The sequence below is a fragment of the Rhineura floridana genome, chromosome 19 (assembly GCF_030035675.1).
Source record: "Rhineura floridana isolate rRhiFlo1 chromosome 19, rRhiFlo1.hap2, whole genome shotgun sequence".
NCBI classification, from domain to species: Eukaryota; Metazoa; Chordata; class Lepidosauria; order Squamata; family Rhineuridae; genus Rhineura; species Rhineura floridana.
This window is the reverse complement of record NC_084498.1, coordinates 13,864,326-13,882,562: the sequence shown is the minus strand read 5'-3', so window position 1 is coordinate 13,882,562 and position 18,237 is coordinate 13,864,326. Positions and strand designations below refer to the sequence as shown.

Below are 18,237 nucleotides of genomic sequence, written 5' to 3'. Positions count from 1 at the left end.
GTCTGGCAAACTCTTTGTAATATCAGCAGAGACACAGAATTTTCAATCTCCTTAGAAAGTTCCAGAGCTTAGGAGCCATTGCTCAAAAGACCCTGTTTCCAGCTACAATAGTTCAAACTTGCCTCAAGGGCAGAGCAGCAATACCAGCTGACCTGACCTCTGCTAGAATGTGGGCTTTATATAAGAGGACGCAGCTCTTCAGGTATGTTGGTCCCACCAGGCTATTGAATTGAGCCCCACAACGGACAGGTCACTGGTGAAACTGGCACAGAACAAGCTGAATGTGAGCACACTGCCTCCCAGCAGGACAATCCTCAGGAGAACTACATGTCCCATAAGTCACTAGGCCTTTTGTAGTGGTGTGCCTCCATATAGCATGCCAGAAAAAGGAGGAACTAGTAATTGTTGAAGTGGAATGTGGCAGGAAGGATATTTTGAGGATCTCAGATCAGATATGGAAAGAAACCAAGATTTCAGATTCTGAGAGTAATAACAAAATTCATTTCTCTGAGTTAATGTGAGGTGATCAGAAGCTTAGCTCACCTGCCTTCAATGAAAACAGTTTCTCAAGACAGCAAAGAGCAACAGCAAATCCTTTAAAAATTATTGTGTAAACAGAAAAAAAACTGCTTTGTTTTCAATAGGGATGGCTGAGCAGCATCCTAAAAAAAAGAATCTTTATGCCTAATTCTGTTTTATTTCTCATCACATTTGTACCATGTCCACAATTTCCCCCCCTCCCACCTGCAGATTTTTGAATGTGCAAACATTTCAAGGTTACCCTAACTTTGCTGGTCTTTCTCTCTTGTGTGTTGGTGGCAGGGATGGGGGATAAATTCCATTCAGTTTGCATTTAACTGTGAACTTAAAAAATTTGCACTTTTCAAAACAATCTGCGAACTGAAACACAGCCATCCTTCATAATTCATGCTTCTCTGAATTTTGCAATACAGTTCTCGAGCCAACTAATGTATACAAAAATTCATATACCAGGGCAAAGTGCACATGTAAATGCAAGTATCAGTGAAAATAACATACAGAAATGCAGTAAATTAGGAAAACCGCTTTGCAAAAATGTGCATGTTGGAAAAAATTGCATATAAACGTGTATATTAGGAGAAGTTTGCATTAAAATGCTGATGAATTTTCATAACAACTTCTTTTTTAAAAAAAACTACAAACTGATATGAACTACTGAATTTAAGATTGGAAAAATGAGAAACTGAAATTGACATATTCACTCATTAATGGTGCAGTTTGGGCTATAACAGAGGGGAGCCTGACAGAGCATCCAAGACTGGTAGAATGCTAAAGAGGTCAATGGATATTAGCTTCCATTTGCATTTTCTTTAGCAACCTTTGTATTTGAACACCTTTAAAAGAGGAGGTGTGGGTGCATTTCTACACCCAGGGGAATGACAACCACTGCTGTTGGAAGAGCTGCCAAGCTTCCTTTCGGCATGAAAACACACCATTTAGATAGTCAGATAAGCCATACATACATGCAAGCAGTGATTCTCTCAAGCAAATTGCTCACGTCAACTCATTCCCAAATTCTTCCTTTTTTTCATGCCCAGTCATTACCTCAGCAAGGTCTAAAGGTGCAGAAGCTCTGCCATAAAACCAGGTGACAACCCTAGTCTACAGCCCATACTCTTTTTAATAAAAAAAAATTAGCAAATTTGACAAAGAAAGAAAAAAGAAAAACAGAGAAAAAGATGAAACAATTGAAAAGAAAATCCCAGTACCACTTCACATTGAGAATACAATAATCCTCAATACATCCATCTTAATTTAAACATATAAAATTGAAGGCATCCAAATGTCCACATAGATAGTATAACCAAATTTGGACAATAGTCCTAATGGAGAAACAAATCAAACAGCTATGAAGAAGATAGGACTCAACCAAGAAAAGGACACGTTTCTAGAGATTAGTTCTGTTTCATAAATATGTAGGGGGAAAGAATATGATTAGAGCTCATCTCTGAGCCATGCCCCATTGTGGACCAATGTTCTGTGATAATTCATCACACCATTATATTATAAATGAATAGATTTATGTTTGCAACCTTATGTTTATTACCTTGAACTGTATGAAGAAACACTTAAGAATGTTAAAATATCTTTATTCTCAACCAAGACAATATGTAACTTACATAATTAACTTGTTTAGCATTGCTTCTTCCAACGTTATTTGTTTATATATTTTTATTGTTTCCCCTGATCTTTTCTCTACATCTGTGTATGTGGTTACTGTATTGTAAAAGTCCTAATAAAAACCTTTTAAAAAAAAAGCCCTATACTTGCTTTAACAGCACATCTACGAAAACTGGAACAATAAAAAGATTAGAATGGCCCCTGCACAAGGACGACACACAAATTTGTGAAGCATTCCATTAAAAAACAAAAGTCAACAAAATTGACATTTATAAGAAATGTGTTCCAATATATAGTACATACACTTAAGTTCTGAATGGAATTGCCAGTTCTACTATTTGGGGCATTGGTAAACCTGAGAAAATTCTACACTCTAGGGAACTTAAGTTCAAATTTATAATTAGACTTCTAGGGAATGCAAACCACTGCTGTTAGAACAGCTGCCAAATTTTTCTTTATTAGAAAAAGACTGAACTTCCCTTCCACTTTTTTATATCTATCTATTATTCATTGAGGTTTCTCAACCCATTTGACTGGCCAAACAAATAAGCAAAACAAGTACTGCCACTGTTGAGATGTGGTATAGGAGCCCAGCTTCTCTGCAGATCCCTAATCAAACTGGAGTTTGGTAGTATTTTCTTTTTTCTACATATCAGCATAGAAGCCCTTGACTTCCCACCACCTTGTTACAATTTTTCCGACAAGCATTTGATGATTGCCACTTCAAGTTTACTTTGGAAACAGATACTCTGAATGTGGATGTAATTAATTTTACAAAGTATGTTCACAGGAGGCAATGGAACACACGAAAGGGAAGGCACAAAAGGACTTCACAAGGACTTCAATCCAAACCCAGACTCTCCCAACAAAATCACACTTTATCTAATGGAAGTTTATCTAAAACAGAGACATAAAGGAGTCCCATCCCACCCTGTGCTGTCTCAGCCTAATACATTTCCTCGAGACACTCCTCATCTTTTTACTCCAGATTATTAATTCACTATCATGATCTGTTGGAAACAATTTTCAGGTTTCAAAGGAGCCCTGTTTCTTTAGACACCCAGCAAGGCCCAGGTTGTTTAAAAGTTTTTGCTATGCTTTTTTTAAAAAAAAGTTACTTAAATTTTCCAAATGTTTGTGCCACAGAATTAATTAGCATCTTCTTCTTGTCTTTAAGCACCTGGTGTGAAAAAGGTAGAATGTCATCAAATGACAGGTTGCATGCAAAACGCTGTTGGAAGGGGCTAGCCGTGAATCTTCACAAACTGAGAGACAGCAGCCCTAATCGTGCTTCTCTAACAAGGTCTTTTCCCTTGTTATCTGTCTGTCAGAAGATAAGACAAGGCATCGTTCACTTTTAAGGTGGAAAGCTGAATATTCTTCTTCCTCTTCTCCTTCTTCTTGGGTTTAATGGTGAGTCAAGGCCAAGGAAAGGCCCTATTAGCACTTCCTACAGGCAACAGGATCACCATTCTTCACTCACAGCCTTTCATAAATCCTCATAGTCTTCATGAACTGCCATAAAATCTCCAACACCACATCCCAGATATTCTTGTTCTGAAGGACAACCTCCACTGACAAGCCCCAAATCACTGAACCTACAAAGGAAAGGCACTCTGTGTCCCACATACCACAAAGAGTCCCATAGAACACGATCAGGTGTTTTTTTCAACCCACAAACTGCACAACACCCAGAATCAATGTTCCAAGCCCAGAGCTTGGAAAAGTTACTATTTCGAACTACAACTCCCATCATCCCAACCCAGTGGCCATGCTGGCTGAGGCTGATGGGAGTTGTAGTTCAAAAAAGTAACTTTTCCAAGGTCTGCAAAGCCCACACAAACTGTGAAAATCCCAATGCCCAGTCAAGACTATGAACAGACAAACTTGCCTTTGCAGCCCTTTTAAAATTCAAAAATCCTCCAATAACAGACAAAAACAGAAAACCCTCCAACCTGTAGAAACCACCTCCCACTGTCTTTGCAATTCAGCTAACCATGTTTGTTTAACCCAACTTTTAACTTCCAAAAGAGTCAGCGGCAACCCAAGGTCAATGTGCCTGTGGTCTAAAGCCCTCCTAGCCAATTGGTCCGCTGTCTCATTCCCAACAATGCCCACATTGAATCTTTTTCCTTGGTAAGAGCCATGATGGGTCAGGCCAAAGGCCTATGTGGCCCAGCATTTTGTTTTCCACAGTGGCCAAGCCAAGCAGATGCCTGTGGCAGGGATGTGCAACTTTTTTGCTGTCAAAGGCTACGTTTCCTCATGGAGGAAATGGGGGAGAAATTCAATTTGGTTCACATCAAAAGCTTAATTTATCAAATTTGCACTTTCTGAAACAATATGAGAACTGAAGCACAAGCATTCTTCAAAATTCCAGTGCAGTTGTCCAACCAAACGATGTTTACAAATATGCATACATTAGAGGGGAAATGAATAAAAACGAATATATTAGTGAAAATGGCATATAGCAATGCATTATATTGCAAAAATGTGTACATTAATCAAAACGGCCTACAAAGATGTGTGTGTCAGGGGAAATTTGCACCAGAAAGCTGAGGAATTTTCATGAGTTTTTTTTTAATTAACAAATTGCTGCAGAAAAATGGAAACCTGAATTTAAAATTAGAAAACCAAGAATGGAGAGAATCAAAACTTACAGAACTTTCCATCCCTACTCATGGGGAAGCTGGAGGCAGGCAGGGCCAGAGCCAAAAGTCAGTGTGGCTACTGTTTTTCTCTCTATCTTTCTGTTAGCCCCTTATTTGTCTGTCTCTCTTTCCTCTTTACAACACCCTTCTCGCTTACCCTCTCACTCTCTTTTTCTACCACACCCTTTTCTCTCTTTCTTTTGGCCAAGGATGCCAACAAGGGCTTGCATTCAACTAAGTCCTACTAAGAGTGAAATCAATGAAACTAAGTTAGTCGTGTCTATTAACATCCATGGGTCTAGTTTGAGTAAGACTAGCATTGAATGCTACCCAGGATTTCTGGGGCCTGGTAGACTCTATGTGGATTGGGGCCTCCATAGCTCCCCCTGCAATCTATTGGCAATAACTGCTGCTTATGCGCATATATTAATGTAGCCTAGCCTACTTCACTGGGCTGTTGCAAGATAGGGGGAGGAGAGGACAAGCTCCTGGATGGAAAAACAAGATACAAATATCGCAAATCATGTAAAGAAAAATAAACATGCACAAAGCCAGAAAAGTAGCTCAACTTTGCTTTAACTACAACTATTCATAGTCCTGATAGTTACAAGAAAATACCGACTCCCCTCCCCAAAAATGTTGCCAACCCTGATAAATAACAATGAGCAAAAAAATAATCTAGGTATGTGCAGCTTCACCATTTTGGTGTCTGAACTTCCAACTTTTAGCCTAGCTTAGCTCACAGAGCTGTTGTCAAAGTAAGAAAATGTACATGGCCTTGATCTCCTGGGAGGAAACTCAAAATACAAATATACAACAAGAAGCAACAAATACCTCAAGCATGTACAGTTTCACAACTCTCAGAAAAACATGCACACACATTTTGCCAACCTTGATAAACCAAACAGTATCCTTGTGTTGAAGTGGCGTCTAAAGGAATTTTAACTTGCTACAGCTGAAAGGTGTGTGATGATTTTATGGTTGTATTTGCTGGTTCATTTTGTACTTTATATATTTATTTTATGGTCACTGTATATTAATGAATAATAGTGTTGATAAACAGACCAGTAGCGGCTTTGTGGGGAACATGGAAAATTGTGGAGGATACTGCAATATCACAATTTTTTTCTGAGTAGGAAGGAAGCCTCATTTATTTCAAGGAAGTTACTTCCGAATAAAGCACACCAAAGGCAACCAAATCTGTTTCATACTGTAAATGCAGTACACTTGGGGAGTGAATAAAATAATGCAGACAGGGTGGAAAGTACTTCAACAAACATAGGCCAGCATACGGGGCAGGCTCTCTTCCTCTGCCCAGCATCAGTCTAGTAGAAACAACAAACTTCTCCTAGTTTTGTTTTTCCTGCTGATCTGCTAGCTCACCCCACTCCTGAGTCCTAGGTGGGGTGGTCACCATATTAGAGCTCAGAGCCTGGAAAAGTTACTTTTTTAAACTACAACTCCCATCAGCCCCAGCCAGCATGGCCACTGGATTGGGCTGATGGGAGTTGTAGTTTAAAAAAGTAACTTTCCCAAGCTCTGTTAGAGCTGTACACAGCCCTCCTGATTCACCCCCTGGACTCAATCTGTGGGCGCCAAGGAGGGCCAATCTGCCCTGTCCCAAAGATGAGACCATCCACCCTGTCCTGGATCCATCCCCGAAGTTATTCAGGGGGTGGGGCTAAGGGTTTTTTAAATTAAAAATATGGTCGGGGAAGGAGATGTTATATCTCCCCCTCGCCCAAGAGCAGTCAGGTGCAACCAGCACCATGCAAGAACTGCTTCCCATCTGGCACAGGGCACATTTGTGAGGCAGCACACAGCCCCCAGAGTGATGGGAAGGAGGTTCCCCTTCCTGCCTGAGCTTGCTGTCACAAGATTGCTAGTCATTTGGGGTGATCCTGTGAGAGCCTGAGCAGGGCAGAGTCAAGGCCACTAGTACTTCATATGATTTGGAAACTAAACTGTTAATGCAGCCTAAAATAGCATTTGCCTTTTTTGCAGGCATATTGCACTGTTGGCTCATTTTCATTTTGTGATCAACAACAATTCCAAGATCCTACTTGCATGTAATATTGCTGAGCCACGTATCCCCATCTTATAACTATTTGGTTTCTTTTTAATTGTCCCAAATTATCCCAAGAGCCATATGAAATTAGGCTGAGGGCTACATGCAGCCCTAGGGCCATTTTCAGAAAGGCAAATTAGGTGGGTTCACCTTTAAATGAAAACTAAATTAAATATTTCACCCATCCATACATCATCTGCAACCTGTTCTTAAACTGTGATGCCTGGGATTAAACTTGTATGCAAAGCAGGTGTTCTGCCATTTGCCAAGGTAGAAACAAACATCACTTCCAGACTATCTATTTATTATTTATCCCCAAAACTGGCAGAGAGGTTAGACAACATCATTTGAAGCACTAATTCCCTGCTATGAAGTTCTAGTTCCCCTCTATTTTGCATTGGTTAGGCCTCATCTTGAGTACCATGTCCCGTTCTGGACACCACACTTTAAGAAGGATGCAGACTGGAAAGGCAACAAGGATGATCAAGGGACTGGAAACAAAGTCCTATGAGGACAGACTGAAAGAACTGGGCATGTTTAGCCTTCAGAAGAGAAGGCTGAGAGGAGATATAATAGCACTCTACAAGTACTTGATAGGTTGTTAAACAGTGGAAGGCCAGGATCTATTCTCAATCGTCCTAGAGTGCAGGGCATGGAATACTGGGCTCAAGTTACAGGAAGCTAGATCAGCCTTTCCCAACCAGTGTGCCTCCAGATGTTGTTGGACCACAACTCCCATCAGCCTCAGCCAGCATTGCCAATGGTCAGGAAAGATGGGAGTTGTGGTCCAACAACATCTGGAGGCACACTGGTTGGGAAAGGCTGAGCTAGATTTTGACTGAACATCAGGAAAAACATCCTAACTGTTAGAGCAGTATGACAATAGAACCAATTACCTAGGGAGGTGGTGAGCTCTCCAGCCTGGAGGCATTCAAAAGGCAGCTGGATAGTCATCTGTTGGGTATGCTTTAAGTTGGATTCTTGCATTGAGCAGTGGGTTGGACTCGATGGCCTTATAGGCCCCTTCCAACTTTAATATTCTATGATTCTATAACATCAGCTATTTACTGAGCATTCATTCTGATTTCTTTGTGGGGAGGTTAGACATTGTTGCATCAAGCAAATGCTATCCCACACTTTCCAATGCATTTTCCTGTCCCTTTCTTTATGGTAAAAACCAAATTTTGGGGAAGTAGGCTAATTGTGCAAGAACTCCAAATCAAGTAACTGCACAACCTGAATTTACCTATATGTGATTAAATCCCACCTGAACATAGCAACAGTCTGGAAACAACCAAGGTTACTGTTAGTTAATGGAGAAAGCGAAAATATATTTTTTTTAAGCAGACGAAAGGCGAAACACTGGAAAGTTATTTCTTCAGGGGATGTAACATTATTTGCAGTAATAAGCGTAAGTGATTTCTCAGAACCACAAGTGACCAAATCAGGAACTCTGATCCAGTGTATCTGTAAATTCACCTCCTTTTAAAACACCTCCATGCAATGCACTATGGCCCATGCACCTATTATAGCAGTATAATCAGAGGATTTGTCTCCACTCTGTTTAACTTTCTGTGACATTATTACTTATGAGATTAACTGTTTATTCAAGGATCTGTTCCAAGACTAATATGTCTTTTAAATGGGGAAAGATTTCCCAGCAAACAGGTTGCAAGTCCATTGTTGTTTTGAAATGAGGTTGAAGAAAGAGATGAAGGCACAGGAAGCAAGGCAACACACAGCAATGTGGGGAAACTCAGACTTGTGAATTGTAGCGAAGGCAATATTTGGAAGGAAGGTGACATTTTTGTCAGGATTGTGTCTGTTTGTGCATAGGCCCCTTCCAACTATACTCTTCTATGATGCTATTAGTGAAAATAATGTACAATGATGCATTATGTTAGGAGAAATGGCTTGCAAAAACGTGTGCGTTAGTCAAAACTGCATACAAAAATGTGTTTATTAGGAGAAATTTGTGCTGAAATGCTGAAAAAGTTTCATGAGGATTTAAAAAATAGCTAATTGCGGAAATGTGGACAATTTAAGATTGGAAAAATAAGAAACTGAGGGAACCGAAATTGACAGATCCTTCCATCCCTATTGAGCAGTGAATCCTGTTGAGTTCAGTGGAACTCACTACCAAGTCAGTGAGCACAGGATGGCACTAAGAGGCCACATCTTCACCATACATTTGAAGCACTATGAGAACACTTTAATAGTCATGGCTTCCCCCAAAGAATCCTGGGAACTGTAGTTTGCAAAGGGTGCTGAGAGCTGTTAGGAGACATCTACTCCCTCCTCACAGAGCTATAATTTCCAGAGTTGCCTGGCAAGAGGGATTGATTCTTAAACCATTCTGGGAATTGTATCTCTGTGAGAGGAATAAGACTCTCCCAGCAGCTCTCAGCACCTTTAACAAGCTACAGTTTCCAGGATTTTTTGGAGGAATCCATGACTGTTTAAGGTGGTATAATAATGCTTTAAATATATGGTGCAGATGTGGCCTAAATGGCAGTAATGACAGATGAGGCCAGGGAAAGTGAGGGGAATGGCAAAAAACAGCAGCAGCAACAACAAAAATCACTGTGTTCACGACACAAGTGCCAAAAATTGTTGGAAGCAGGGAATGTTTTTTGATAATCTTAAATGAACACAGAACAAGGTTCAGCCCTCAACAGTGCATTTTTATTTTTGAAACACAACTCTTCATTCTTCTGGTGATTGCATCCACAGAGCTCCAGTCCAGGTGTTGACAAAGGAAAGAAACTAGCCAGCAGGCAGGACAAGGAAAATATATATCCCATTGTTGATCATCTCAGGGCAACTCTTTCCTACTCATTTAATTACTGATCATCCCCAACCCGTGCTATGATTCCACAGCTTTTCATAAACATGATGAATTCATTTCAGCAAATACTCTCCAAGACCAGCCAGGCATGATACGGGCATCACAGCCAAGTGATAAAGATGCAAATCATTTCAGCCTTGCCTGATGCCAATTTATCACTCAGCTAACAGGGCCAATGCCAGCACAGGATCTGAGTGCCACATGGCTGTAAATTCTTCCAGCATTGTTCTATTACTTTCCAAAAATAAAACTGTGAGCACCGATGAACCCTGGCATTCACTGAGCCGGCCAATGTGATAAAGAGATGCTAAGATCTTCCATATGTTCCATTTTGACTCTCGGCTTTGAATGTTTTGATTGAAATATGTTGTCATCTGCCCAGAGCTTTGGGGTGGGCAGAAATGTCACATAAAAATTTAAATGAAATCATTTGGATTTTTTTTTTTTGCCTTCTCCTGATACTTCATTAAAAATATTTTCTTATAAAGTTTCTGTCAAAATTGATTGAACTATTACATTGATATCCTGACTTTCACCCGAGGAGCTAAAAGCAGTGTACAAGATTCTCCCCATCCTCAATTTTTTTATCACCCCCACTGCAAGATAGGTTAGACTGAGACTTCATGAGCCTCCCTTCCTGAGCTTCACGGCTGAGTAGGATTTGAACTCACACCTCTTTGGTCTTATTCTGACACTCCAACCACTACAAAGTACTAGCTAACCAGACGCACAGGGCCATCACAATACATTTTTATTTATTATTTATATTATTAAAAATACTCTTCAAGTACATGTAAGGTTGTCACACAGAGGAGGGCCGGGATCTCTTCTTGATCGTCCCAGAGTGCAGGACACGGAATAATGGGCTCAAGTTGCAGGAAGCCAGATTTTGACTGAACATCAGGAAGAACTTCCTAATTGTTAGAGCCATACGACAATGGAACCAATGACCTAGAGAGGTAGTGGGCTCTCCGACACTGGAGGCATTTAAGAGGCAGCTGGACAGCCATCTGTTGGGAATGCTTTGATTTGGATTCCTGCATTGAGCAGGGGGTTGGACTTGATGGCCTTATAGGCCCCTTCCAAATACTATTCTATGATTCTATGGTTCTATGATAATAATGATAATGAATATAAAATAAAGTAAAAAAAATATTAATAATATTTTTTTAAAAAAACCTCCATTCACATTACAGATACAAAAACCATCTGTACATCCATCTTCAACATATTACAGTATATCTTGGGTTCCCAATTTTTTCAAGGAGCTGCTGACCACCAAGGGGGCCCAGTCCTCATACCATTTGACCGATGCTGCTGGTTTCTGACTGACAATGGCCGGAGAATGTCTAACAATGCCATGCAAACTGAAACACAAGAGTTGTGGAGGTGCAGCAACTCCCCATCTCTGTGTCATGGCCCTGCCTGCAAATGGAAATAAGTGTAGGGAATGAGGGCTGTGTGTCCCTCTGTGTCTGAAACTGGATGGTCTGGTGGGAAGACCCAGGCACTTTGCACCCTGTGCCACAATGTTCGCTTGTAGGCAGAGGGAATTGCTGACCTGGTTTCTGCTGTTCTACAGTGCTGATGGTTGGGAGGTATACTGCTGTTGCTACCAGCTGCTGAAAATGAGGCTCAGCTGAACATCAAACATCTTGGAAATATGGATACAGAATGCAAGCAGATGTCAGGACCTGAAGATCTTGTAGGTACATGCAAAGTTTGGGGAAGCCCAGGAAATTGACTTCCCACCCAGCAATTCTCACCACAATGGCACACCACAAACTTCTTTTGGATGTTCTTTCAGTGTCCAAGGTGGTTTGTCTTTAAGTAACATGAGCCCAAAGTCCCTCTTGATTGAGCAGGACTAATTGTGGATAGTGATGAGCAAACTGTCCTCAGCTCAACTCAGAATGAGCTCTCTCTCAAAAACTCCCACCACCACCCTCTTGCAAGTCCTGTTACAGCTCATAAAACTGGCTTGTTTTAAATTCTGTGTTGAAGAATGGCATCTCAGAGAAATGGCCCTAAATTTGGAATACAACTGATCATTATGAGCTGGTCAAATTCTTATATCGAGCCAGATCACTTTGTATTCTGAGCTGGATCATTGCAAAGTTCAGTGAAATCACAAATTATGCAGTTATTTGGTTCTTAGCCACTCTTTCAATGCACCCCATAACATGTATCTCTATACAAGCTCATTTGCCAGTGCCACTCTTTATTTTTGTAGCCAGGTTATGTTATGTTGGGGGGGGGGTGATAGTATAAAAGTTCTGCCACAAGTTCAGAATGTACTTGGACATAGCCTGGACTCTGGAGCTATTCAACTGGTGGCCTTTAAGATAACAAATGAAACCAATAAACAAAATGTGTAAGACTGTTCAACCAACTTTCTGAAGTTTTGCAATGGTGCACTCAACCACAACACTGTTTTATACCTAGTCAGAACATTGGTCCATTGAGTACTGTCTTGCAGCAGCTCTCCAAGGTTTCAAACAAGAATCTTTCTCAGCCATACCTGGAGATGCCAGGAACTGAACTTTCTGCATGCAAATCCTATGAAAGCCAACTAAGCTATGGGTCCCATAGACACAATCTTTCCTATATTACTACTACTACAACTACTATCTGCACTTCACCATCATAAGTGCAGGTTAAAAAGGTAAAGGTGTCCCCGCACTTGTAGTGCGAGTCGTTTCTGACTCTTAGGGTGACGTCTTGCGACGTTTACTAGGCAGACTGTATATATGGGGTGGGATTGCCAGTTCCTTCCCTGGCCTTTCTTTACCCCCCAGCATATGCCGGGTACTCGTTTTACCGACCACGGATGGATGGAAGGCTGAGTGGACCTCGACCCCTTTTACCGGAGATTCAACTTCCTCCTTCCGTTGGAATCGAACTCCGGCCGTGAGCAAAGCTTCGGCTGCATTACCACCGCTTACCACTCTGCGCCACGGAGGATCTTAAGGGCAGGTTACATGACTCAAAATACAATATTAAAAGCAGTTTAAAAGAAATACGGGCAGAATTTGGGAGGGGACATAAGATAGGTTGAAAATAGCCAACAGCACATCCATGAGCACAAAGGCTGTGTTGAGTCAGCCCACAGAATCGAAAATACAATAATTCTAGATTGAAAAAAAGGTTACTTTTCACATTCAAGTCATCTTAAAAGGAAGTGTTGCAAAAGATCAATGAAAACCTGCAGAGAAATAGGTCAACAGCAGAGCCCCTATGGAGACCAAGGTACAGTTCCTTACAAGCAGGTTTCCTTTTGATCAGCTCAAAGATGCAATCGCCAGCTGTTCAGCCCATGCTCAAAACAACCCACCAAAGAGGAGGGCTGTCAACACACCTTCTCCAACACACCTGCTGGGCTAACAGTTTGTGCACACCATTTGACAGTCATGAGACAGATTCACTAATAGGCAAAAAAAACCTTGCAGTTTAAGAACGTACCTATAGCCCACAGATATTTCTACCAAACTTTAAAAAGCAGGGAAATTGGGCAGCTATAGTGAATGCACCAGGGGACCAGGAGACCTGACCTCCTCTCTGAGATATTGGACTGCCCTACAAATTGGTCAAAATGCAAGCACCATTTGGGTTGGTCTTTCACAGTCCAATCCACTTCCTGTGTAGCTTGGAAGAATTTGGTAACATGTGCCTCTGAGCATTTGGTAACATGTAACTCTGAAGGGGATGTAGAAGAGACCATTGCCTTTCAGATATTGTTATCAGCTGGCAAGACACGTTCACAAATTTCTCATCATTAGAGTTGCCTTGAGCCCAGCTTTTGTGATCCTCTTAATATAGCATGGTAACGCTGCCACAGTGTAAGGGAGAGCTGTCATTTGTGATTATTCAACATTGCCTATTTTTTTCTGCTTCTAAAGAAATGACAACTGTTCAACGAAGTCTCATGACAGATTATCTTATCCTGAGGTTTCTCTTTTTCAGAACATGAGAGAGGCATTGCAGCCGATGGGATTCCAACTCATTCAAGCACTGGGCTTAGATAATTTCTGCAGTTCTTGTAGGCATAAAAGCAAACTGATAAACCTCTTGAAGCTGGGATTATTTTGCCCAGTTTTAGGGTTTGCCCCCGAAACTGGACACTTCCTACCCAAAACAGGGATGACCATTTGGGGGGATAAAAACTAAAACAGTTCATCCAATTTAAGTCGGGGGTTTGCTTATGAGAGAAGTGGCCTCCTTTTTCATTTTGATTCATGTGGTGAAGGCTGGGACTGAAAACCATTTCCTGGGCCGGCCATTTATTTATTTAAATATTTGCAGACTGCACTGTTCATGAAAAATACAGCAAGGGAATATACAACATACAAAATTATGGTAACTTTGATAAAAACAACAGTAAAAGCATCAAAGCATCAATAAAAACACACATAAAAGCTGACTGGAGAGGAAAAAAAACTTGTCTGAAAAACACAGTTTTCAATAGAAATCTGAAAGTAGGCAGGGATGATCCCTGTCAAACCTGTACTGGCAGGGGGGTTCACAGGGCAGAACTGCCACACTAAAGGCTCAGTCCCTAGTAAAGGCCAACCAAACCTCAGGAGTATGGGGAACCACATGAAATGCCCCATCAGAGGATCTCAGTGATCGAGGTTGGAGCATAAGAAATCAGGTGCTCCGTAAGGTACTTTGGGGGCATGTTGTGTAAAGCTTTGTGAATTAACTCAAGAACCTTGAATCTGGTCCAGTGGTTAATATGCTCAGAGGGACCCTCTTAAGTGTATGTCCATTTACCAGGACTGGGCCATAGTGAGCAGTTTGAAGTCAGCCAGGAGTGATGGGATCAGGCAATAGCCAAGGCCAAGGAACAAGTCAGAACCACAGGGCAAAGCAAGAGGCACAATCAGGAAAGAAGCCTTAAGTCAGACCTGGAGAGAAAGTCCAAACTAGAGGATGAATCAGGTTGTACAGTCAAGGAGGAAGCCACAAGTGGAGACCAAACACCAAACCAAGAGCAGAGCTTGGAAAAGTTACTTTTTTTGAACTACAACTCCCATCAATCCCAGCCAGCACGGCCACTGGATTGGGCTGATGGGAGTTGTAGTTCAAAAAAGTAACTTTTCCAAGCTCTGACCAAGAGTACAAGAACATGTCAGAACTCAGGAAGACCTTGTTGCTCAAGCAAGGCTCAACTGGAAACAGGAAGTCCTCTTATTGCTCCTTCCTGCCCAGAATAATCCAGTGACCACCCTGGGTGGGTATAGTCAGCCCAGGGTCTAAGGGTATTTCACTGGGAAGCTGGCATCTGCAGTTCAGTGGTTTACCACAGGGGAGAGCTGCACACAGATGCAACAGTTTCTGACACCACCACGCCGAGCCACTTTTTTTTTAACAGCTAGCTCCAGTTGTGGACCTTGGGATTCTCATTTTTTTAAAAAAGTAGATCCGAAGGCATGCTCATCCCCAATTTAGAGTATTTACATCTTGTCTTTTATGATAGCCTCAAAGCCATTAACTCAGACAAAGCTTTGTGGGGAAAATGTACCGCACAGTCAATGATTTCTCTATCACATGGTCTTCAGTGCTTTTTATATAGTATTAATGGTCGGATTTTTTTTAACTTGGATTTTGCCTTATTTTTAAAAAAAGGTATTAAAGCTGCAGGAAACGTTTTTCTTTTTCTTTTCTTTTCTTTTTTTTAGAAAAAAAGTGAAGGCAAAGATATCATTGCATTGGGTTGTCAGTGTTCCACTTTCAGGACACTTTGCCTTCTCCAGTCCTGCGTGTACAGAATTTTATGTAATCTGTGTAAAATCTGGTATCTGGCACAGGATCCTGGGAGTTCTTTCTTCCTGTCTACTAGCCACTTTCTAGCACTTGCAGTTGTGGAAAAGCATTGAAAATGATCTGGTCACAACTGCAAGCTGGAGATGTGTATGTTCCTAATCCATGCATACATCAAAGCCAAGGGTCCCTTTTTGAACACGGGGAGTCCCATCCACACATGGAGCACCTCAGCCTGTGACTTCCCCATTCAGCTGATCCTTCAGAGCTGTCTTCTCCACGGAAACACTGGCTGCCAGTTAGTTAGCGGAAGTGGTGGCTGGTGCCCATTGGGACTGGTGGGGCGGAGAGCAGGAAGGCCAACAGTTAGGTGCAGCCAGAGACAATGGCAAACAAAGCCAACAAATTCAAATTTAGTTACGATCCTCCTTCCTGTTGTGTTATACACAGGCAACACTGAGACTAAGGAGATGGAGGAAGTTGACAGCCAGTTCCACCCCTGGTTTGGTTGTAAGTAAGAAGGCAGGCAGGTGGGGACTGGCTGAAGACAGGCTTAGCTTGGTAGGGCAGTGCTCCACTCACCCTAATGGACCAGCCTCCATTGGCTACTGGGCTAACTTTAAGGTGCTGGTGCTGCTGTAAGCCACATACAGCTTGGTGTCTAAAATATCATCTCATCCTTTATATACCTAACCCAACCAATCACTGCATTTTGCAGGAAAGGGCTATCCTGCAGATGCTATCCTATCAAGGGGTCCTTCAGCATGATGTCAGAATCAGACCTTTAGTGTGGTGGCACCTACTCCTTGGAACTCCCTCCTGTTTACATATCGGACAGGCACTGTCTCTATTGGCTTTTCAGTGGCTATTGAAGACATTCCTTTTTGAACAAGCCTTTTAAGTGGAGCTGTTTTATCCCAGTCTGTATCTGTGTTGGATTTTACATTGTTTTTAACATATACAATTGTTTTATATGTATGTATATTTTTATTGTTGAATCACTTCAAGATGTTTCGCAGGAAGCTATTCGTAAATCAAATGAATAAATAAACAAAGGCATCCTGAGGCTGAACCCCTGGTATGCTATTCATCTGTCCAGGGGAGGTGCCCCCCATCAGCAGTCAGCACTGAACCCCTCCCTAGCCATGAAACATAGGGAGCTGCCTTATAGTTTATACTGAATCAAACCATTGGTCAATCTAGCTCACTATTATCTACACTGACCAGCAACTCACAGGGGTTCAGGAAGAGAACTCTCTCAGCCCCACCTAGAGATGCTGGGGATTGAACCTGGGACCTCCTGCATGCAAAGCAGATGCTCTGCCACCGAGGAATGGGCCTCCCCCGACAGTGGGCCACTTCTCAGTAAGTAGGCCACCTTTGCCCCAGCAATCACAGCGGGAAGAAGGAGTGAGCAGGATCCCAACTGGAAGGTGTTGATGTGTACAGCATTGCTATGGCCAAAAGGTTGACACAGACATTTCCTGAGGTCCTACATGTCTCATGTGAAGCTCAAAATGTCTCAAGGCACCAGCGTGGCTTGTCACACTGTATTTATAGAAAGGAGAAAGGGCCTGATGAGGACGGTCACATAGAGTCTTTACCAGAAGCCACGGGGGGGGGGAGGACTCAGGTTGTGTTAGAATAAGTAAACTTGCATGTTCCCTTTAAGGGATATTTGGGAAATATCCCATGTACCTGTTTACCAGTGATGTAACTTCCTAAAGGGTGGGGTTACCTGGCTTTCTCTTCCTCCTCCTTTGTCTGGAAGTTTTTGCATATTCTCCATTAAGCCTGAGGAGAGTGAAGCATGCACATGCTCCTCTCCAAGATGACCATTACCATGGACTGAGACTTCTACTTTTCTATCTAACCTAGAGCCTATGCTTCTTGAACATATGAAAGGTTGTGAGTAAACATTCTTTATCTTTTTCTTAAGAAGATTGTGTCTGTAATTATTTGTGTCTGAGGGAAAGAATGAACTGGTTGATCCTCATCCCGCTGCTTGTGTTTATACGTCTGCTAAGAAATAGGACAATCAAATGATTCCTATTTCACATATATTTTTAAAATACCAAACAGGTTGTACCCCCAGAAGCCACAGTGGGGGTGGGGGAGCAAAGGGCTCAGTTTGTACCCCCAGGGACCTTGCCCTCAAAGGCAAAGTTTGGTGAGTAAACAGTGCAATACACAACAAGGGAAGCCCTGACTTCAGGGGCCATAGCTTAGTGCAGCCTTTCCCAGCTAGTGGGCCACAACTCCCATCAGCCTCAGCCAGCATTGCCAATGGTCAGGAAAGATGGGAATTGTGGTCCAACAACATCTGGTGGCCCACTAGTTGGAAAAGGCTGGCTTAGTGGAATAGCACATGCTTTGCATGCAGAAAGCCTCAAGTTCAATCTTCAGAATTTCTACTAAGTTCAGGTATCAGTTGCTGTGAAACACCACTGCCAATCAGCATAGGCAATGCTAGGCTAGATGGACAAATTGCCTGACTTGGTACAACATTTTTATACATGTAATGCACACAGGACTCTTGACCAGGATAAGGGTTTTCGCAGTGCTTGAGGGGTGCCAATTTCATGTCCTACTAGGTTGAATGTCCCTGGCATGTTCTCTGGTCACAATTCTCTGTCTGGCTGAGAGTAGGAGGTAGAAGAGCACCATCACCCCTGCTCACAGACCATCCCAGTCAGAGGAAGTGGCCTTATGGGATTCCTCCAGCTCAGAATTCATCCATTACCACC

General features: G+C 42.0%; 1 protein-coding gene and 1 pseudogene across 3 annotated transcripts in view; one reads left to right on the top strand and one right to left on the bottom strand.

Moving 5' to 3' along the window:
* Nucleotides 1-18,237, bottom strand: part of ADGRD1 (adhesion G protein-coupled receptor D1) — a 316,526-nt gene that overhangs the window by 125,435 nt on the left and 172,854 nt on the right. The gene's annotated exons all lie outside the window — the stretch shown is intronic.
* On the top strand, nucleotides 2,307-2,406 carry LOC133373579 (U6 spliceosomal RNA; annotated as a pseudogene).